The sequence below is a fragment of the Peromyscus californicus genome, unplaced genomic scaffold (assembly GCF_007827085.1).
Source record: "Peromyscus californicus insignis strain IS unplaced genomic scaffold, ASM782708v3 Scaffold_10__1_contigs__length_136768540, whole genome shotgun sequence".
Taxonomy (NCBI): Eukaryota; Metazoa; Chordata; class Mammalia; order Rodentia; family Cricetidae; genus Peromyscus; species Peromyscus californicus.
This window is the reverse complement of record NW_026294391.1, coordinates 18,332,870-18,355,175: the sequence shown is the minus strand read 5'-3', so window position 1 is coordinate 18,355,175 and position 22,306 is coordinate 18,332,870.

Here is a 22,306-nt window from a genome sequence, read left to right as displayed (position 1 = left end):
TCCAAAAGGATAAGTTCAAATATGAGAAATGGGGAGAGGAGATGCCACCATGTTCCTGAGACCTGCCCGAGACGGAGAGGTCAAAACACACAGTCTAACAACCTTAAAGACTGATAAATGATAGGTGTGGGTTCAGAAGAATGAAGGATAAATGGGCGAAGAGATTCAGTTTAGTCTATGGAGATCACAGGGTTCTGGAGGTTCTAGTGGCAGTATCATAGACAGGAGCACAAAGTGAAAGAGTGTGGCATACTGGTTCCTAAAGTCCTATATAATGGCCAAAACAATCCTGGCAGGGACCATATTAATAGTTATCATTATTGCTGGTGGCGGTGGCCCACACATTTAATCCCAGCACTCAAGAGGCAGAGGCAGGTATATTACTGTGAGTTCAAGGCCAGCCTGGTCTACAGAGTGAGTTTCAGAACAGCCAAGGCTACACTGAGAAACCCTATCTCAAACGTCCCCCAAATTATCATTATCTTTGAATGGATAGTCCTGAACAAACTATTTTTTGGCAGCGGAGATTGAAGCTTAAACTCACAGAGATCCACTGGACTCTGCCTCCCAAGTGCTGTGATTAAAACCATATGCCACTACCCTCAGCATAATGAATACATTCTTTTCACTATGGTTTGATCTGAGTTGTGACCTTATTATGTAGACCATGCTGGCTTCAAACTCAGTATGTAGCCCATACTGTACTTAAACTGGAGTGACTGGCCTCAAATTCATTGTGAGACAGACTAGACCTGCAGTGATGTTCCTCGTGCTTTGGCCTGAACCTGGGTACCATGTTGCATTTATGAGAATAATATTTAGAAGACAATGAACACTAATGCCTGAATTAAATTTCTGAGCTTCCTTAGCTGTCAAAGGATGAGTGAAATGAAGACTGCACACTCCATCCCACCAGAGAAGTCATTTTTTCCTCAATTGACATCAACAGACTCAACAAATTAGCTCTTTATTCTAGATCCATCTCTACTGCCAAAACTCTAAAAAAAATCAAAAGTTCCAGGGATTAAATGCCCACTTAAGTGGTAAAGAGAAGTGAGGGAATTCAGACAGTCCACAGGAACAGAAGATGGGATACCACCCTGCACCCTGTGTGTGAATGGGGAAGCATGACAGAAGAGCCAGGAGAACTGCTAAGAATGTGGTAGTATTAAGGATGATATCACAAAAATAAGCGGAATTCTGTGTGGTTTTTTAATGTATATAGGAAGACCGTTTATGGGAAGAGGTCTTTTCCAAGTAATGAGGTTGTGTAACGGAGAATCACTCAAGGAGGCAGGAGTGGGGTCAAAGAAAGCAGTCATAGGATTAATCTAACCATCATAATGAGAGTTGAACTGTTGTGGAATATTATTTTAAAATGTGTTACATTTGTTTATGCTGTGGAACATTTGTTTTAATGATGCAAAGATGTATTGCAGCCTCAAGGACCTAGGCCCTGGGACACAGCCAGTCCGTGGGAACACCCAGGCAAACTCCCCCACCAAAACACTTCATCTGACCATGCAATCTATAAGATCCATGCCCTACCCCAATACCCATCTGCCTGCTTACCCTGGTAACTCTAAGCAAGTGAAAGACCTGTATTACAAGAACTTTAAGTCTCTGAAGAAAGAAATTGAAGAAGATATCAGAAAATGGAAAGATCTCCCATAACTCATGGATAGGTAGAATTAACATAGTAAAAATGGCAATCTTACCAAAAGCAATCTACAGATTCAATGCAATCCCCATGAAAATCCTAACACAATTATTCACAGACCTGGAAAAAACAATACTCAACTTCATTTGGAAAAACAGAAAACCCAGGATAGTTAAAAGAATCCTGTACAATAAATCCACCTCTGGAGGTACCACTATCCCTGACCTCAAGCTCTACTATAGAGCTATAGTAATAAAAACAGCTTGGTATTGGCATAAAAACTGATATATGGACCAATGGAATCGAATTGAAGATTCTGACATTAACCCACACTACTATGAACACCTGATTTTTGGCAAAGAAGCCAAAACTGTACAATGTAAAAAAGAAGGAATCTTCAACAAATGGTGCTGACATAACTGGATGTCAACATGTAGAAGATTGCAAATAGATCCATATTTATTGCCATGCACAAAACTCAAGCCCAAGTGAATCAAATACCTCAATATAAAACCAGTAACACTGAACCTGATAGAAGGTAAAGTAGGAAGTAGTCTTGAATGCATTGGCACAGGAGACTACTTCCTAAATGTAACACCAGCAACACAGACACTGAGAGCAACAAGTAATAAATGGGACCACCTGAAACTGAGAAGCTTCTGTAAGGCAAAGGACACAGTAAATAAGACAAAACAACAGCCTACAGAATGGGAAAAGATTTTCACAAACCCCATATCTGACAGAGGGCTGCTCTCCAAAATATATAAAGAACTCAAGAAACTAGACATCAAAATACTAACAATCCAATTTTTAAAAATGGGCTATAGAGCTAAACAGAGAAATCTCAAAGGAAGAATTCCAAATGGCCTAAAGACACTTAAGGAATTGCTCAGCATCCTTAGTCATCAGGAAAATGCAAATCAAAACGACTCTGAGATATCATCTTATACCTGTCAGAATGGCTAAGATCAAAAGCACTGCAGACAGCTTATGTTGGAGAGGATGTGGAGCAAGGTGAACACTCCTCCACTGTTAGTGGGAGTGCAAACTTGTACAGCTACTTTGGAAATCAGTGTGGTGGTTTCTCAGAAAATTGGGAATCAATCTTCCTCAAGACCCAGATATACCACTCCTGGGCATATACCCAAGGAATGCTCAATCATACCAGAGAGACACATGCTCAACTATGCTCATAGCAGCATTATTCACAAGAGCCAGAACCTGGAAACAACCTACATGCCCCTCAACTGAAGAATGGATGAAGAAAATGTGGTACATATACACAATGGAGTACTACTCAGCAGTAAAAAAAAATGACATCATAAAATTTGCAGGCAAATGGATAGAACTAGAAAATATCATCCTGAGTGAGGTAAACAGACTCAGAAGGACAAACATGCTATGTACCCACTCATAAGTGGATACTAGATGTAAAGCAAAGGATAACCAGACAACAACCCACAACTCCAGAGAAGCTAGCTAACGAGGAAGACCCAAAGAGGGATGCATGGATCACCCTGGGAAGGGGAAATAGATGAGATCTCCATGAGTAAACTGGAGATGAGGGGTGGGCAATGGAGGGTAGGGGATAGGCGATGAGAACATAAGGGAATGGGATGGTAGAGCTGGAACAGGGATGGAGTGGGAAAGCAATGAAAGAGATACCATGATAGAGGAAGACATCATGGGGATAGAGGGAAACCTGGTGCTAGGGAAGTTGCCAGGAATCCCCAAGGATGACCCCAGCTTGGACTACTAGAAATACTGGAGAGGGTGCCTGAACTGAACTGGCTTACCCCAGTGATCAGATCAGTGAATACCCTAACTGTCATCACAGAGCTTTTCTCCAGTGACTGATGGAAGCAGATGCAGAGATCCACAGCCAAATACCAGGCAGAGCTCCAGGAGTCTGGTCAAAGAGAGATAAGAGGGATTCTATGAGCAAGTGCATCAAGATCATGATGGGGAAACCTGCGCAGACGACCAAACCAAACTAGTGGGAACTCATGAAAGTTGGATCAACAGCTGTGGAGCCTGCATGGGACTGGACTAGGCCCTCTGAAGGCAGCACAGTTGTGTAGCTTGATCTGCTTGGAGGAGCCATGGGTAAAATCAGAATTCATCCCTGGTGCATGAGTGGGCTTTTTGGAGTCCACTATCTATAATAGGATACCTTGTGCAGCCTTGAGGCAGTGGGAAGGGCTTGGACTTGCCTCTACCAGATGTGACTCCTCATGGGAGGGCTTGCCTTCTTGTGGTGGGGAGTGGATAGTGGGTTTGGCGTGGGAGGCTGGTGGATGGGGGGAGGGAAGAGGGGGATCTTTGATTGGTGTGTAAAATGAATGAGAAAATTTTTCTTAATAATTAAAAAAAGATTTGTTGCATTCTTTTATGTTGCGTTTGTTTAACTTTGTGAAGCTATGTTACTCTGTCTGTCTAAAACACCTGATTTGTCTAGTAAAGATCTGAATGGCCAATAACTTGGCAGGAAAGGATAGGCGGGGCTGGCAGGCAGAGAGACTAAACAGGAGGAGAAATCTGGAAGGAATTAGACAAAGATCAAGAAAGAGGAGGAAGGAAAGACTCCAAGGGCCAGCCACACAGCTACACAGCAAGCCACAAATAAAGAAGTAAAAAAAAAAAAGGTATACAGAAATAGAAAAAGATAAAAGCCCAGAGGCAAAAGATAGATGGGTTAATTTAAGTTAAGAAAAGCTGGCTAGTAACAAGTCAAGCTAAGGCCAGGCATTCATAAGTAAGAGTAAGAGTCTGTATGATTTATTTGGGAGCTGAGTGGTAGGCCCCCCCAAAAGAGCAAAGAACAAAGAGTAAAAGAGTAAAGAGAAAGTCACATACCAAAACATTGCATATAAACAGGTATTTATTTACACATATGCAGAGAGAGAGAGAGAGAGAGAGAGAGAGAGAGAGAGAGAGAGAAGACAGCCACACTCTACACATAAATATGTGTAAACATAAACACAGGTGTGTATGTATGTGGACTGACAAAGAGGAGTGTAGATCCTTCCTCTACAATGTGTCAATATTACAAAACCATGCTTTCTGATGTCCTGCCTCCTGTACATTGAGAGCACATGAATCTTTCTAGGCTTGAGAATATGCATGCATAAATCAAAAAGTCTGGCACCTGCAGCCCTTCATGAAGGCAGGCTCTGTGAGCAGAAGGATTGAAACAACTGGTTGTTTGTGGGAACCCACAGAGGTTTCCTAGTGAGATATGAGCTTCCTTTACCCAGGCAGGGCTGCATAAAGGGATGGATTGACCACATGCATGGTTACCAGGTGTTTGGAAGGTTCTACACTTGACTATACTGGGGGGAGGTCTTTTGCTCCACCCCTTGGCATTCCTATAAAAAAAACGCCCTTTAGAAGAGACAGAAGGGACAAGTGGATAAGGATCCAGGCCCTCCCAAGGTTATCCTGTGTTTCTGTCTTTCTCCCTTCTATATTTCTATCTAAATCTCTTATCTCTCACTCCTCAAGAGTACCCTGGGAGAAAAGGTGGGGGCAGGTCCCCCACAAATAACATCGTGAACAGAGACAGAGAATTGGCAAAAGAGGTGTTAGGGGGTGTTGCAGGTATAAGGAGGCATGCTGATAAGGAAGTAAAAAATAAAGGTGATGGTATTTTATTCTTGGGAGTGAAAGTTAGGCAGTGGAATGCTGGAGTTGAAAAGTGAGGCTGCAGTGTATATTTCTCCCTATCTAGGTTTCTTTTCTCTCTCTCTCTCTCTCTCTCTCTCTCTCTCTCTCTCTCTCTCTCTCTCTCTCTTTCTCTTAATTTCTATCTATAGGAAAATATTGTAAGAAGAAATTTAGAATATAGTTTAAGAAAAAAATTAGGATAAGAAAAGCAACAAGACAGAGGAACTATGTCCTTGATTTTCCAACTATGAGACTATGAATGCAAACTCCTGGGAGAAATCAGAGAAAAATAATCTATCAAAGATGAGAAAAATGGACAGAAAAGATTCCTATGGAAGCTTTTGGCCTATGAACAGCTTAGCTTTAAGTTCTGAGAGGCAGAGGAAAGAATTTTCCCTGAGGTGGATATGGATGAAACAAAATTCTCTGTTCTGCTGACAAACACCATTACAACACCGTACCATCAGAATTAGTTTCCATTTGGCCATGAAGTCAAGGAGAACAGAGGTTTTAGGAAAATTTTAATAATCTGTCTCTAAAAAACTAAAAGCTTTTCAGGTCTTTGTTTCTCAGATTTTTTTTTCCGCTTTCTATAAAGGCAAAAATTAGATTCACCTAAAAATAGCATCAGTTTGGGAAAAATCACTTGCAATTGCTCTAGAAACATACAAAAAAACTTTTGGAATATGGCAAATCCTCTATTCATAGTTCTGTCTCTCCTTCCAACTAGTATTAGAAAAACAGCATCCAGAATCCCCTGGGGCTAGAGCCTAGCCATAGATGCTTGGGAGAGTGCAGGTGGAGAGCCTTGAAGAGCCCCTAATTGTGAATCCACAACACAGGTGGTGTGGGACCTGGGGAGGGGTTGCTGGCATGGAGGAAGCAGTGAAGCTGAGCTTCAGCGACAGCATCAGGGACTCTGTATCTGGGGGAGGAGATAAGCCAGGACAAGACAAAGATCTATCCGGGAGGAAATCTCTCTTGAAAAGGCTGAATAGACTTTTAAGTATTTTCATTTTCTTTCACTGACCCAGTAAGATGGGAGACAAGTGCCGATCCATAAGTGCATGTGTGCAGACACGTCCCACTCTGGAGACAATATCAGGTGAAGGAAATACACTTATTAATGCCAGCTCAGGGAGAACAGAAACCTCCTGTGATGAAAAAAAAAAAAAAAAAGCTCATTTGATCTTGGTTTTCAATACAAAAACAATCCATAGAAACGGAAATGGGAGTGCAGCATACTCGAAAGGCAGCATGGGAAATATAGTCTGAAACGTCATTCGTAACCACAGGACAATATAGAGAAAGGCAGTATGGGAAATGTAGTTTTTCAGCTCAAAATGGCGATGCTGCCACAAACTCTGTTTTGTTTTGTTTTGTTTTCAGCTCAAAATGCAGTTTCTTTTCCAAGCGATGTTAGAAAGCTTAGTCCTACCTCCTGAGAACTAAGAACAGGTGAACAGCTTGCCTCTCAGGATATAATTAAAAATGCTAATACTGTTTATCAACGAGTCACTTTGAAACCCTTAAGAAAGCAAAGGAAAGCAGTCTGCACACTGGAAAATTGCTTTAAATATGGAAAAAACTTACAGGCAAATAAAGAAGTTCTTTGCCTCTTGAAAAGCAGCCTGCAGTGAGTGATTCATTTTCAAATCTAATGGGGGAACAAGGAAGCATGTATTCAGAAAGGTATGGCTGCTTTGTTGATGGGGACCAAATTCCAGGAAATCTAGCTGTCTTACAAAATAGAGTCACTTCACTTGAAAGTTCCCTATGAGAAAACAATGCTAAACTAGAATGCTTGCTTAGTGAATGCACTGATGTTTGTGAGAAGCTAGTGAATAAAGTGAAAATACTAAATGATGAAAATAAATAAAACAACACATCTATGTTCTTAACTCTTTGGGACAGTAGCAGCTTCTGTGAATAAATAACCTTGTTAGAACCATTGGACTAATAAAAAAATCTATCAAAAACAAGGCATCCTTAAAAGAGCTCATGGTAATCTTAAAAGGCAGCTTTAAAAAATTAAAAAGGGGAAATCATACCCTCAGAAACTTGCTGGCTGTCTGAGCATTTGGTGAGGAGTGTAGAACAGAGGAATGTCAGCTCCAAAGACATTCCTCCAGAGAAACTGGAGTGAAAACAGCTGAACCAATGTTCCTGATATTGACGTTCAATCCTGTAGTCTGGGGAAAGCAGGAGACTAAGGGGTCCCCAGACTGCTGAGGAGTTTGGGACAAAGGTTTTGTGAAAGGAAACAGAGCTCAGAGCCACACTGCTTTTGTTTGACTAGCAGAAAATCAATGCAGGCTCCTTTGAGATGGTGCTTAATAGCTGCACAGGAAGTTTTTCTAAAAGCTTTATGGCAGCTCAATATGGTAATTTCACCCTCGCCCTGAGGCAAGGCTTCTTGGTAGAGCAAAAGTTCTACTGTAGCTGACTGAAGTTTCAGCAATGTTTATCTGAATTGTGGCACTCAGAGGAACTGCAATGAGTTAGGTGAAGGGACAGCCTCCAACTGGCAACTGTCTGTGCTGTGTGGAACAGTTGGAAGGGCCAGTGGGAAAGGTGGCTTTGGGGAGTGGCATTGTCCCAAGTGTTACAGCCCCATAACAAGAGCACTCATTAAATCCCAGAGTTGAGGGAGTTGGATACAACTATTTTAGAGCTATTGACAAATTAGGCTCTTGTTTCCAACTGTCATGGGAACTTTAAAAATGTTATCAAAACTGACTATGAACTTCAGAAACAAAGCAGTTTTGAGTTCACCTGAAATTTTAACTGTGGTGATTCTCAATTCATGTGCTTTGTCTTATTGGAAGAAAATGTAAATAGTTCTGTGAAGAGATCTGTTTTAGATGTTTGTTAAGGTTTGCAAGGTAGTCCTATAGAGAGCTTGCTTTTGAATGTAAGTTTGTAAAAAGTGTAAATATGTATAGTAAATAGTCATGCTAGTTGTAAATATATATAGTAATGTTCATACTAGAATTATGTTGGTATAAATGAACCAGGGTTTGATGAAGCTAAGAGAATCTTTAAGTTTGATGCAGTTTATGGGATGTGGTTTGCATCAGGAGTTTATTGATTTAAAAAAGAGATTGGCACAGCTAAGGCTACTATAGACATCTTAAGGTCCATTCAAAAAAGAACATTCCATCTTGGTCATCTTCTACTCCTTTACTAGGGGGTGTGGAAGCCTAGGGATCGCTGGGTTATTCAAACTACTTGCAAGCTCCTGAGTCAGAGTTGAGGTAAGCTCTGTACCCCCTACTACCAGAGGCTGGTAGTCAGAGATGGGTAACATTCTTCTTGTTAGCTGCCAACCTAAGATGCAAGTATGCTTGATGGAAAGTATATTTACATGACAAGTAAGGTTTGTCTAACTGAAGAAGATGACCTAAGACAGACACAGTACATCTGAGGGGCCTGGGGGCCCTTTAGAAAATTAAGAAGAGGGACCTGTGGGAACCCATAGAGGTTTCCTAGTGAGATCTGAGTTTGCTTTACCCAGCAGGGCTGCATAAAGGGATGGATTGACCACGTGCATGGTTACCAGGTGTTTGGAAGGGTCTGCACGTGGATGTGCAGTGTGCTTTGATCTGGCAAGAGGGAGGTCTTTTGCTCCACCCCTTGGCAGTCCTATAAAAAGCCCTTTAGAAGAGACAGAAGGGGCCAATAGATAAGGATCCAGGCTCTCCTGAGGCTATCCTCTGTTTCTGTCTTTCTCTCTCCCTTCTATATTTCTATCTAAATCTCTTATCCCTCACTCCTCAAGAGTACCCTGGGGCAAAAGGTGGGGGCAGATTCCCCCTAAGTCACTGGGCCACATTTCCTGACCATTTGCTCAAATTCAAATAGAGAACATAAGACACAAATGTAGCAACAGAGTGAGGAAGGAATGACATCGAAAGACAGAGACACTCAGACATAGAGCCAGGAGGCAGAGAATGGTGTTAATGCATGGCATCATGACAGAGAATAGACCATACTGTAGTATCACTAGCCTGGATGAAGGTCCCCACTCAAAATTCAAAGCATAGTTTCTACAGAGCTTGTTCTGTTTTTCACATTATTGTGATGTTGAGAAATAAATCATTAAATTGAACCATCATAACTCAAGCTTCAGTATTGCTCAACTTCCCATAGATCAAAATACTTGAGAGAACAACTTAAAAAGTAATGATTTAGTTTGGGTCAGATTTCAGAGATTTGAGTCTATTGTCCTTGGTTTTGTGGATTCCACAAGGGCAGGAGCCAGATATCTCTCTATGGTGAGAGCAGGCGACAGAGGCTACCCACCTCAGAGAGGATAGGTATCAGAGACAGAAGGGACCTGGAATAAAGTAAAATTTTCAGAGATATGCATGCTGGTATCTACTGCTAGCTATGTCCTAACTACTTAAGTGTTAAGAATATCCCACAATATTGTCACCAGCTTGGGACCAAATATTTAACACATGAGCCTTTTGGAGTCAGATCACATCAAAATATAATATCACCATAGAAGATCAAACACTGTGTGATTGCACTAAGAAGATCCCTGGTATGGTCAACTACACAGAGACAGAAAGCAGAATGGTAGTTACTAAGAGCTGGGGCAGTCAGAAATGGGAGATGACATTTAATGAGGACAGCATTTCTGTTGGGGAAGATGGGCAGTGGTAGCCACTCCATGGCACTGTAAATATATTTATAGCCACAAATCTGTATACTTAGACAGGTCAGTGATGAATTGTGACATGTATATTTTGCCATATTGCTTAGAATATACACCAAAATGGATGGAGCCTCTACTAACCAGCAATGCTGTCTTCACGTGAACCAGTGACCAGCTCTATGACAAAACAAGCAGCTGTCTGGGCCTGCAGGGATGATGATACAGCTCTCTTAATATATCCTTTGATGTCCTTTGTTGCTAGCAACACAACTGGCCTGTTTTATAGTTCTGAGAATTCTACTATGTCATCAAATTCCAACCCTCACAGACCCCATCTATATGTTTCCAGCCATTAATATATGAATATCATGATACTATTTGGGAACACGTTGTAGCACTGACTTTGCTTTCTTTTGTCACATATTAATTCCCATCCACACCCGTTTTGCAGCATGGGTTGTATATACTAGTGGCCCTTTCTGCTCATGACCAAGTAGACCCATTTGAGTAATTCAGACCTGTCTGACATCCTTTTCTTAATTCCTTCCCTTTGAGGCATAGTTTCTCACCCCAGCCTTAGAAAAGTCATTGCCATATTTAGATGTAGGTGACAGCAGAGATATCAACATACTAGGAAAGATCCTGGTTAATTCATCAGAGATGTGCACAAAGATCCAGGTGTGTGGAACACCCAATGAGGTTATAGCTGCAACAAAAGGGAAAAACCTCCTAAAATACATTGATTGATGAAGTACATGTGGTAACCATTGTAGATCCTCACAGTGGAATACTACACAGCCACACCAATTATGTTGAATTATATTAAAGGAAATGTCACAACACTACTTACTAAAATAAGAATTTCAAAAAGCTATCATTTGCCTAAATCCTATTTCTATTTGAAAAAAAAGGAAAAGTAAGAGATGGAGGCAGAAAATGATTTCAGAGAGGGAAGGAAATGATGGAATTGGTAGCAATGTGGCGTTTTCCTTATCTTTTTTTTCTTGTTTTTGAGACAGTTTCACTATGTAGCCCATGGTCAACATGAACTTCTAATTCTCTAACCTCTAATCCCAGAGGCCTCAGATTTCAGGCATATGCCACCTGAAATCTAATATAGTGACTGTGTCTGACTGTAAGATTGAAAAATGCTTATTTTTTTAATATTTTGTTATATATCAATCTGTATTTCTATACTGACTAATGGTTGTTTTTAGAAACAGAAAAACAACACTGGTATGAATTTTCCTTCAGTATGTAGACCATTATGTAAAGGTTCAGACAGGCACAGATACCCCAGACAGATTCCCTGAAAACAAGAAAGGCAACTAACTATATGCAGAATTTAGAGACAATGTCTGCACAAGGCCTGGGTTCCAAGCACATTACCATATTCCCTCATATCAAAACAGCTCATCTCTACTGGGTGGTGGTGGTGCCCACCTTTAATCCCAGCACTCAGGAGGCAGAAGCAGGCAGATCTCTGTGAGTTCGAGGCCAGCCTGGTCTACAAAGTGAGTTCCAGGAAACCCTGCCTCGAAAAACTTAAAAAAAAAAAAAAAACCTGGCTCATCTCTAATTGAGAGAACATGCTCAGTAGGTTGACAGTGCTGAGTCACTTGCTCAGGCCATGCAACTGTGAAGTGAAAGGTACTTTGTACCAGGTAGTTTCTCAGGGTTTGAATGTGTTTGCACTTGGCAATGTGATTTGCTTAAGCCAATAGAAGATTTTGAGGTATGAAATGACCAATGCTATGACAAGCATTTTTATGACTGGATTGGTGCTCTGTTTTACCTGCTAAGGGTGTGCCTAATTCACATGATTTCTTCCAGCAACAAGATGAGGGTCACAAGGTAAAGAGTACAGTCTGTACCAACTGCTGGACCTATAAACTCATGAGTTAAGTAAATACCTTGTATTCTGCATTGCTGAGAATTTATAATTGTTACATATCATAGATTTAGACAGTTAACCAATAGAAGCTGTGCCCCACACCATTGTTGGACTGCAAATTATAAATATATTATCAATAGCAGAGATTGCTCAAATAATTTAAGAATCTCCCTTATAATGAGACTCTTCTTCCTCCTTCTTCTCCTCCTTCTCATCCCCCTCCTCCTCCCCCTTTCCCTTCTTCCTTTTCTCCTCCTCTTCCTATCCCCATCCCCCAATTTTACCCCCACCTCTGCTCCTCTTTCTACACTGCATCTTATTGTATAGCCCAGGCTGGTTCTGAACTCTCATAATGCTCTTCTAGTATTTCAGGTGTGCTAACATGCCTGGCTTAGGTTATTTTTTTGGTGGGAAAAGAATAAGCAGGTTAACAGCTTGGCTTAAAGTAAAAACAAAATTTTTCATAGGAGGTTTATGGACATTTAGCACCACCTTTTCTAATGTGACCCATGTTCCATGTTCATAGGAAGGACTGAACACATGGAAGGAAGAGGAGGCTGTGGTGGCAGCAAGTTGGGAGTAGTTTCACTAAACAGGAATCAACACTTTTGCAAAGGTTTTCATCCAACAAGTATTGGTAAGCTGTTAACAAGGCCATTTGTGTTCCTCAATGCTGAAGCTTGTGAGCCTTGACTCAACCGATTTGAGGGCATTATCAATCTTTACCAAAGCCTCTGACACCAGGATCCTCTGGCTCAAGAAGTATGGATTTTAGTACTTCAAGACAACATGAGCCCATGTACATACATGAATGCATGTTTCAGGAAGGCTGTGGTTACTGCAGAGTAAAGGGAAATCTCTGCATCTACTGAAAGCTCAGGAGAAAATGAGAAGCAAAGAACAAAGACTCTAGTGATAGATAAACTTCAGGTCTTCTGGGGGACTTCCTTACTGTTCTCCATGTATTTGGTTACATAAACATCTTTTGAGAACTACACACAAGGATCTATACGCATTAAAAAGTGGGTTGCAACCAAGCCTTTGGTGGCTGAACATTTTTCATGTGCTTCCGTGGGTATATCCTTTTTGACAAAGTATCTCATCAAATCTTTTGCCCACTTATTAAATTGAGCTGTTTGTTTTCTTACTTGGGTTTTTGGGAGTTCTATTTATTCCAGGCAACAAAACACTTATCAGATGCATGCAGTCATGAAGAAGGTGAGATAGTACATGTCTATGATCCCAGCACTCAGAAGGTGGAGGCAGGAAGAACAGAAGATCAAGACTATCCTTGTCTACACAGGAAGATTGAGGTGAAGCTAAGGCTACATGAGACCCTTCTTACCAAATCAGACACATGGCCTTAAAATGTTTTCTCACAGTTTCTGTTTTGTCAATATTTCAAAACAGCATGGCAGTGTTTTCCTGATGGGTAAGACTCTACTTAGCATCTTCCATTTCAATTGATTAGAAGAATACAGAAGTTGAATCTCTGTTTCAAATGTAGGTGCTAGTCAGTCCACAGGACCTTTGACAAACCAGTGTGCTGACTAGTTTTATGTCAACTTGACGCAGCATAGAGTCATCTGAGAAGAGGGAACCTCAATTGAGAAAAAGCCTGTAGGCAAGCCTGTAGGGCATTTTATTGGTTGATGATTGATGTGGAAGGGCCCAGCCCATGAAGGGGGTGCTGCCCCTGGGCTAGTAGCCTTAAGTCCATAAGAAAGCAGACTGAGCAAGTCATGAGAAGGAGCAGGCCTAAGCAGCATCCCTCATGGGCACTGCATTAGTTCCTGCCTCCAGGGTCCTTTCTTGAGTTCCTGCCCTGACTTCCCTAGATGATGAACTACAAATTGTAAGACAAAATAATGATGCCCCATGCTGCTTTTTGTTTTAGCAGAACAATAGAAAAGTAGCCAATACACACAAGAAGGGGATCTTATGATCTTATGTGTGCTTACATGTGCTTGTGTGTCATGGTAATAGCAGAGAGATAAAAAGAGAAAAGTCAAGAACTATGATACAGGATCATATGCACAAAATGATATTTCAAAGAAGGTAACTTCAAAATATTCCATTTGACTCAAAAAACCAAGAACTAGTGAGAACATTATTACTGGACATACCTCTTATTGTGGTTTGGTTTTGAGACTGGCCAAGAACTTGCTCTGTAGACTAGGCTGGCCTCACACTCATGGAGATCCAACTACATCAGCCTCCTGAGTACTGGGATTAAAGGCATGTGCACCACAACCGGCACTGGACATGCTTTAAGCCAAGTAATGTTACTTGACTGAAAAATATTATTTAACCTGTGACAAGAAAAAAAACACTGTTTATTTTGAGTGTGTTTCAAAACAATATGCATATAAAGTTTCAAAACAACATGCATATAAGCTATTTAGTGATTTTAATCCTGTATTGAGTGCATTTAACACACTGGTTGTTCATTTCACTGGTTTGTTGGCTTTTAAGAGCTAGGAAACCATTCATGTTTCCCACATACTAATAAGTTACCATCATCACTGATTTTTGCTTGGTCAGAGAACAACTTGATGATAGACACAATGAATGTTCACACTGTTGAACTAACAAGGACAAAACAGCCCATGCCTGTCTGAATCACAAGGGTCCCTCCTCTTCTGCACCTTAGGGATGTATGGTGTATCTACACAAAGGAGGCAGGTCCATCCCTCATCCATCCTGGGGATCTTGCCAGTTAGCAGATCCCAGAGCTCATATCCTTTGTATTCACATGTGATAGGAAACTCTGCTGAGCAATCCAAGAGAAACAAAAAGTTAAATTCTCACACACAGACTGGATATTACCAGTTTTCTAGTACTCATGTGACTTGAGAGGATGTCTCTCTAGGAAATTAACAAACAGACTGGAGTTTTCTCTTGCACTCCCACACATGGAACCACTTGAGGACCATGCATAGAGCCACTTGGGGACCAGCCTTGTCTCTTTATGCCTTTTACCCACATCTTTGTTCCACATGACAATCATAATCATTCCATATTGGAATATAAACAAATGCACTGTTTCTGGTTGCCTCGAAGAATTCCAATAATGAATTTCTGTGCAGAGCCCATCTGAACTGCCTCAGGATTAAAATCCTATTCAGTGTCCTTAGTACAGTACTTCCTGATGTACCACCAAATTCTGCTGCATGCCTTTTGCTTCTTCACACCCCTAGTTTTCTTTTTTAAATTCCCTTTTAAAAGTTTTTTAAAGATTTTTTAATTTTTATTTCATGTGTATAAATGTTTTGCCTATGTATTGTGCAGAGATTCCTTCATCTTGTATCCTTGCTGATGCCATTCTATGTTTAACTAGAATCTGTTCTCCTTGATGGAGAATCCCATGGAAAACTACCCAGCCCTATTCTAGGAACCAAAGGTCAGGATGTCCTAGCTACCTTATCTTGGCATCTGTTAAACTGCCTGTTTGTACAAAACCACCTCCAACAGTTCACCTTAGCTTCTGTTAAAATTAAGTGTTTGTATCCCAAGCCCCCTCCAGCTAACCGCTTATCTAAGCTTCTGTTAAAACTGCTCACTTCAAACTACTTATTCTGTGAAGCCCCATACACAGCTGCAGAGTGAGATGCCAGGATGTGGACACTTGGAGCTACATCCAGATCCCTGAACACTTGGGTGTAGTCCCAGCCAGCTGGAATAAAGAATTTCAATTGGCTCTATAGTGTATCTGAGTGGTCATCTCTGGAGAGCTCCCATACTACAATCTAATTCTCAGAGAGGTACTGGGTTTGGCAAGGACTTTAAAACCCCAAAGGCCATCCTCAATGACATATTTCCTTCCTTCAACAATGTCATACCTCCTAATCCTTTTAAATAATGTCACTTCCCAGTGACTAAGAATTCAAATATAGGAGCCTTTGAGGGACATTCTTATTCAAACCACCACAGATCTCCTGAAGGTGGAGTTACAGACAACTGTAAGCTGCCATGAGGGTGCTGGGAACTGAACCTGGGTTCCCTGCAAGGACAGTAAGTGCTCTTAGCCATGAAGCCATATCTCCAGCCCCAAATTCTTAATTTACTAAATCAAAGTTTGGTTTGGCTCTTGGTTCTCTGACACATTGGTGGAGATAGCTAAGACCACTAGGGAATGCTGGATATATGTGCAATGTGGTTTGAGTATGTCTCCCAGAATTCAATGTTGGAAAGTTAATCTCAGAACCTATATGTTGATGGTGTTTGGAAGATGAATATTGGAACAGAAGTAGGACCAGATAAGGTCATGATCTTAGGGCTCACAGGAATGGCACATAAGACGATGAAGAGAGATCTGAGTGAGCATGCTTGGTCCATCACTCTTCATTGCTATTGAGGCAGGATAGGAAGACAGGAACTATTATGGGGACATAAGTGAGAAAGGTCCCTAACCCAAGAATCTGTTTAAAGCCTTTTACAGCAGAGAAGCAAGAATTCCAGCACAATTAACAATGGGTTAGGACCTTGCTCCTTTCCTAGATACAAACCTCACATTTTCTAGGAATCCCACCACAGACTTTATTCACAGGCAAAGGCCATGTGCTCAAACCCCTTGTGAATCTTAATGGCTCCCCACTTTACCTTATTCTATCCAAGGCAGCTCCACCACCACCCTATGTTTTCACTCACAGAGAAAGAGAGAGAGAGAGAGAGAGAGAGAGAGAGAGAGAGAGAGAGACAGAGACAGAGACAGAGACAGAGACAGAGACAGAGACAGAGACAGAGACAGACAGACAGACAGACAGACAGAGAGATAGATAGAACACCTCTAACACTAGCCAGCTTCTAAGGTAGCTGACACTTTGAAATGGCTAGACTTGAAAAACCCATGTGAACTTGCACAGCTCAGGGAAAACTTGGGAAAGCACAGGTCCCAATCAGGACCCTAAGGATGGATTTCCAGTGCTAGACAACTACTGTCAGTGGGCAGCATCAACAGCTAGAGGCAAAGAGAAATCAACCTTCTTGGGTGGAAGACTGGAGATGCAGGCTTATTGTATCTTAATGCCTCCTCTTTCTGTGTAGCATCTCCAAGCTTGTTGTTCTTTGAGATGAAGAATTCTTTCCCTTCTAGAGCCTGTAACTCCAGTTCCAGGGAGCCTAATGTCTTTTTCTTGTCTCTGAAGGTACAAGTCACATACTTATCTCTAAGTTGAGATGCTCCATGACTGTTGTCTGCTTTGCTTCTGTAACATTATGCCCTGGGTACCCTGATTTTGTTTTCACTTTCCAGTTCATTGTGATGTAAATAGGATAAGGAAGAAGAAAATTGTGCTGCCATTTTTGGTGATATTTTAATTGTACTGAAATTTGATTTTATTTGTATGTTAATAAATAAAGTTGCCTGGGTGTCAGAGCTAATAGCAAGCCATAACAGAACTGGGCGTTCGTGGCACAAGCCTTTAATCCCAGCACTTGGTAGACAGAGCTAGGTAGATCTCTGTGTGGTCAAGGATATAGCCAGCATTGGAGACATACGCCTTTAATCTCAATATCATAGAAGACCTGGAGGGCTGTACATGCAGGCAGTGACAAGGCAGTCATGTGGTTGGGTTTACAACCAATGAGAAGGCAGAACAGAAAGTTTATATAAAGACAAACAGACAGGAAGTAGGTATCTTTCAGAGAGGTCTCTTGGCTGAAGAGGCTAGCTGCAGCAGGCGGGTAAGGCTTTTAGCTCTGATCTCTTGGCTTTCTTCTTTGCATTGGTTCTGTGTTTCTTATTTAATAAGACGGTTGGTTACATCTACAGCCATTTATTTTCAAGTTCTTTTAGATGTTACTGTTTTCTATGTCCCATGTTCTTTAGGTGATGGGTTTTATAAAACGGCGTGCAATAGCAAATGGAGGGGGATGAGGGTGTGGAATTCTGAAAGCTGCTTCCTGCTGATTTTGGAGTGAAGTGGGGAGGGGGAGTTGGGAGTCACACACAGCAGGAGGTGTGAGTGAAGAAGCAATCACTTAGCTGTCATCCTGGAGACCCCTTGAGGGAGCTGAGAAGGCAGGTTTCTAGGAAAAGAAATAGATTGTTATCATTGGCACATATGCCCACTGGAAAATTAAATATCTCCTCGTGATGATGGACTCATTTTCAAATTGAGTGGAGACATACCCTGTTTCTAATAAGTGGGCTCAGACAGTTGCAGATCTCCTTCTCTGAAAAATTATTCCTCAGTTTGGGATTCCTGCCCCCCTTCAGTCTGCCAATGGTCCAGAGTTCACCTCCCAGGTTTCCCAGACACTAGCTAAGGCTCTTAACATTCCTTGGCATTTTCATATCCCATAGCATCCTCAATCCTCAGGAAAGGTGGAGCACACCAACTGGTCTTTAAAATCTATTCTTACTAAAATGCCACAGGACCTTCACCTTGACTGGGTAAGATCATTGCCTCTAGTTCTTTTCAGGCTCAGGGCTCTTCCTAAGAAGCCTCTTTCAATTTCTCCATTTGAACTAACATATGGAAGGCCAGTTCTAACACCAGGTCTTCTATCCAACCCTTCAACCATTCCAGACAGCCTGTTAACTCCCCTGCTATGTCACCTAAGGTCTATCCTGTGGAGCTACGCAGACCATTCCTTACCTCAGTCATGTGACAGTCCTTGCCCACCCCCAATCCATGTTGGGGATCAGGTTCTTCTTTCCCCTCCAGGCCAGCGCCCTTCACCCCTTTCCCCTAAATGGCAGGGACCCTTCAAGGTAATTCTTGTAACTCTCGAGGGCTTTCCTCACTAGGTCCACCTGTCTCATCTGAAACCTTTTATCTCACCTCCATCCCAGAAAAATCTCTCTTCATACACAGTGACACAGACAGGGCCCTGCTCTCTCAAGTTCCAGAAGACACAAGGATCCACTGCCTTGTCACCAATTCCAGAGGAATGAGGTATCACCCCACAAGCTCTCCCTTTCCTAATTAACTACTCAGCTAATTGTTATAGTGCTACCACAGAGCTGGAGGCAAAAGGACCATCAGATGTATCTAGACAGTAAGGAAAAAAATAGTAATAATCAAAAGGTATTTACACCCCCAGACCAAAAAGTGTCTGGGCTCTGCAAAAAAACATACTCTAATATATTAAACAGTCTATCACTGTTGAATGCTTTCAGCAATTGACCACCTGTGTCTCCTGAATGCTAAACTAATAAAGGAAACAGGTGCCTTAAATAATCTACTTCCAATAAAGCTTGTCTCAGGTAAAAATTAAGCAGATTACTAAACACTACAATGGTCACCAGTTCAAGATGTTAATTATCTCATGGCTTCTTGATATGTTCAAATTTTTTCCCAAGCTCCAGAAACCAGCTTAAATCCATCTGGACAGGTCAGATCTACTTCAGATAATTGCCAAACCCAAACTTTCCTGGTCTGAGAACACTCCAAAGGAAAAAAAATAAAAATAATAATGATTATTTCTTCCAAGCTTTTCTCTGTCTCACCAGCATCCTGTCAGACACAAAAGCAGCCAGAGTGCCAAGCCAGAAAAGATGGACACCTCCAGGGCAACAGACGATAGCTCACCATCCCAGGACACCTGTCTACTTCAGAAGCCCCCTTCCCTATCTCCCCCAAGAGCCAACCGACGCCCACCAATTCAGCTGGAAGCAGATTTTGGGAGAAACGATGCCCCATAACCACTCATCCACCATCTTTTATAAAAACAGTCCGAAATGATAGGAATTCCAGCCACGCCCCCATGGTCATACATGCCCCGGCAGGACACTTAGTCATTTCTGCCTAGTCATTTCTGGGTCATACATTCCTATGTAACCCATGCACAGTGTGGTCACGTGATCAGGCATGGCATGACCTTGTGATCTATGTGCATGCGTGGAGTAGCCACATGGACCTGTGTACGCATGTGCGGGGTGGTCCTTAAAAAAGCAGGGCCCTATGTCACCCCACCCTCCTTCCCTCACGTGTCCTTTCAGCAGGCCTGATCACATCTATCCCTTTCTCCTTGTCTTAATAAAACTCTTGTTATTGGGTTTGTCGTGTTCCGTGACTTTTCCTCGCAGGGTAAGAGCGCCAATAAAAACCATCACTTACTCTAGAAGAAGATAAAATGAACAGAGAGGTCATCAGGGCTAAACGTATTTTTTAACCTTAGCAAACCTTAGTAAAAGATGGCTGCCAGCCACATGGCTGGCTACATCATGATGAGGTCACCAGCCAAGATGGAGGAGAGCCCTGTGGTTGCTGCATAAAACACGTTTTGTTTTGTTTTGTTTTGTTTTTCTAAATGGGTAAATCTAAGTGATAAGAAAAGGAGAAGAAAGAAAGTGGAGAATTTTTTCTTGGTTCCATGACTGTCTGGCCCAAGAAATACTGAGGCCAGTTTCACATCCATGGGGATGGTCAGAGGTGGGTAGCTCTGCCAGATATCCGAGTGGTGGTATTGAATGGAAGGCAAAGCCGCTCATGAATGAGAAAGCAGACTTGTTACAGGTGGGAGAGCAGATCTACCACAGGTGGAGACAAGTACCCGCCAAAGAAACAGGCCCCACACACAGGAGTTTTGAGGAGGAGGGAAGAAAAGAGTGAAAGACTGCATCAGAGTCAGGGTTTGAGAGGGGCAGGCCCTGATCACTCACCTTAGCCATAAATGTCCTGAAAAATACAGCACCGTTCCCATGGATGAGATGGGGGGAAAGGGAGTCACTATAGCCTGTAGCCATGGACGATCCAGGACTAAAGGGAGGATGAACAAGGACCAAACTATTAAGAGGGTCGTTACCACACTCAACAGGGGTCGGGGAATCTCAGCACCTAGTACCAGGCTTTTCAAAGAGGCCAGGAGGAGAGAATCAAAACTGATCTCCAAGAGGGATCTCGTCCATAGGAAAAGGTCAGGAATCGTGTTTCAAGAGCCAGAAGGGCCTAAAGGAGCTGTGGGATTGTGGGCAGCACCCATTTGAAACTTACAAGGGTATCTCTCGTGGTGAGTGATCAGCGAGCTGGAAGGGGAGCCTGGCGCAGGTAGACAGTCCAGTCCAGGGTCCCAGCATACCTCAGATTGAGGAACCACCAGGAGAACCTGCCGAGTTTTCATGACACCAATTTTGTAAAATGGTGCCCAAGAAGCCTTGATGGGTTTGAGCCAAGGTTCTCCACGGAGGCCAAGGAGGCATGATGCAGGCGGTGGCGTGGCATGGTGCAAAGTTACTCACACAATGCAGACACGGCATCCATGTGGAAAATTTTATTATTAAAGGGAGAGGGGAGAGGGAATAGAGAGAAGGAGAGAGAAGGGGAGAAAGAGAGGGAAGTAGTAGGAGAGAGAAAGAGAGGGAAAAGGGAAAGCGGAGGTGTGCACTACCTCAGGGTGAGAGAGGGAGGAAGGAAGGAGGAAGAAGAAGGGAGAAGGTTTTTTTCTCTTAAAGGAGACTTTACCTAAGATGACATCATGATGCTGGGTGGGTCCCCAAGGGGCGATTCAGAATGCTAACAATGGGTGCTTGATCCAAGTTTACTATTATTTATCCCATGATATAAAAATATTTATAATAAAAATAGCTAATGGATGCTCATCCGTGGAGAAGATAGAAAGGCCCTCTGTCTAAAAAAGTAGCTCAATAGTAATTCTAGCGTCTTAGTTTTAAGAAGGCCTCCTTAGTTGAGTTTTGCTGGATGTTGTAACCACCTATTTGATGGTGTTTTGCTATGTGTCTACTGTTTCTCTTCATCTGTTATTCACATTTATTAAAAACCCAAAGCACAGTTATGATAGATCACTCTCTGTACTGTATAAAGCAAAAACTAAACAAAAGGATTTTTTTTAAACTTCTTGTGTTTCCTATAAGGTTTACTTACAAAGCCTTGGGAACTTACAAAGCCTCATTATTTAACAGCATGTACATAGGTGATATTTATTATACTATCTTATGTATGTAATTTGGATTTAGATTTCTTTTATTAAGGTGGCCTTGCATAGAACTTTCCTCTAAGCCAATGACTGCCATATTCTCTTTGGACCCTTACCTGAGCATTCAGTCACTTCTCCCTGCCAGGAATACGATAATCTGCCCTAATCACATGGGGCTTCATGGTTTCAGAGAAGGCTAGAACATATAGGCTGGGGAAGGTTAGGGAGAGAGGCTCCACCTATACGTCTAAGGAAAAGCTACCATTCACACTGGGTGGTGTGGATAGAGTGCAGCTGCTTTCACCTATTCCCTTGTTGGTAACCCTTCACCCATTATCTACAAGGAAACCCAATAAACTCACTGGTCTCCCAGAATGACTGGTGGCATTAAACTTTGGTTTCTCACAAGAACTTCACAAGAAAGGGGCGCACATCACTTTGTTTCTCTCCCCCGACACACACACACACCTGGGAAGAAAATTAGCACAACACATGGCAAATTTATTTGTTGGTTTTATTATGTTTTGTGGCATTAATAAAA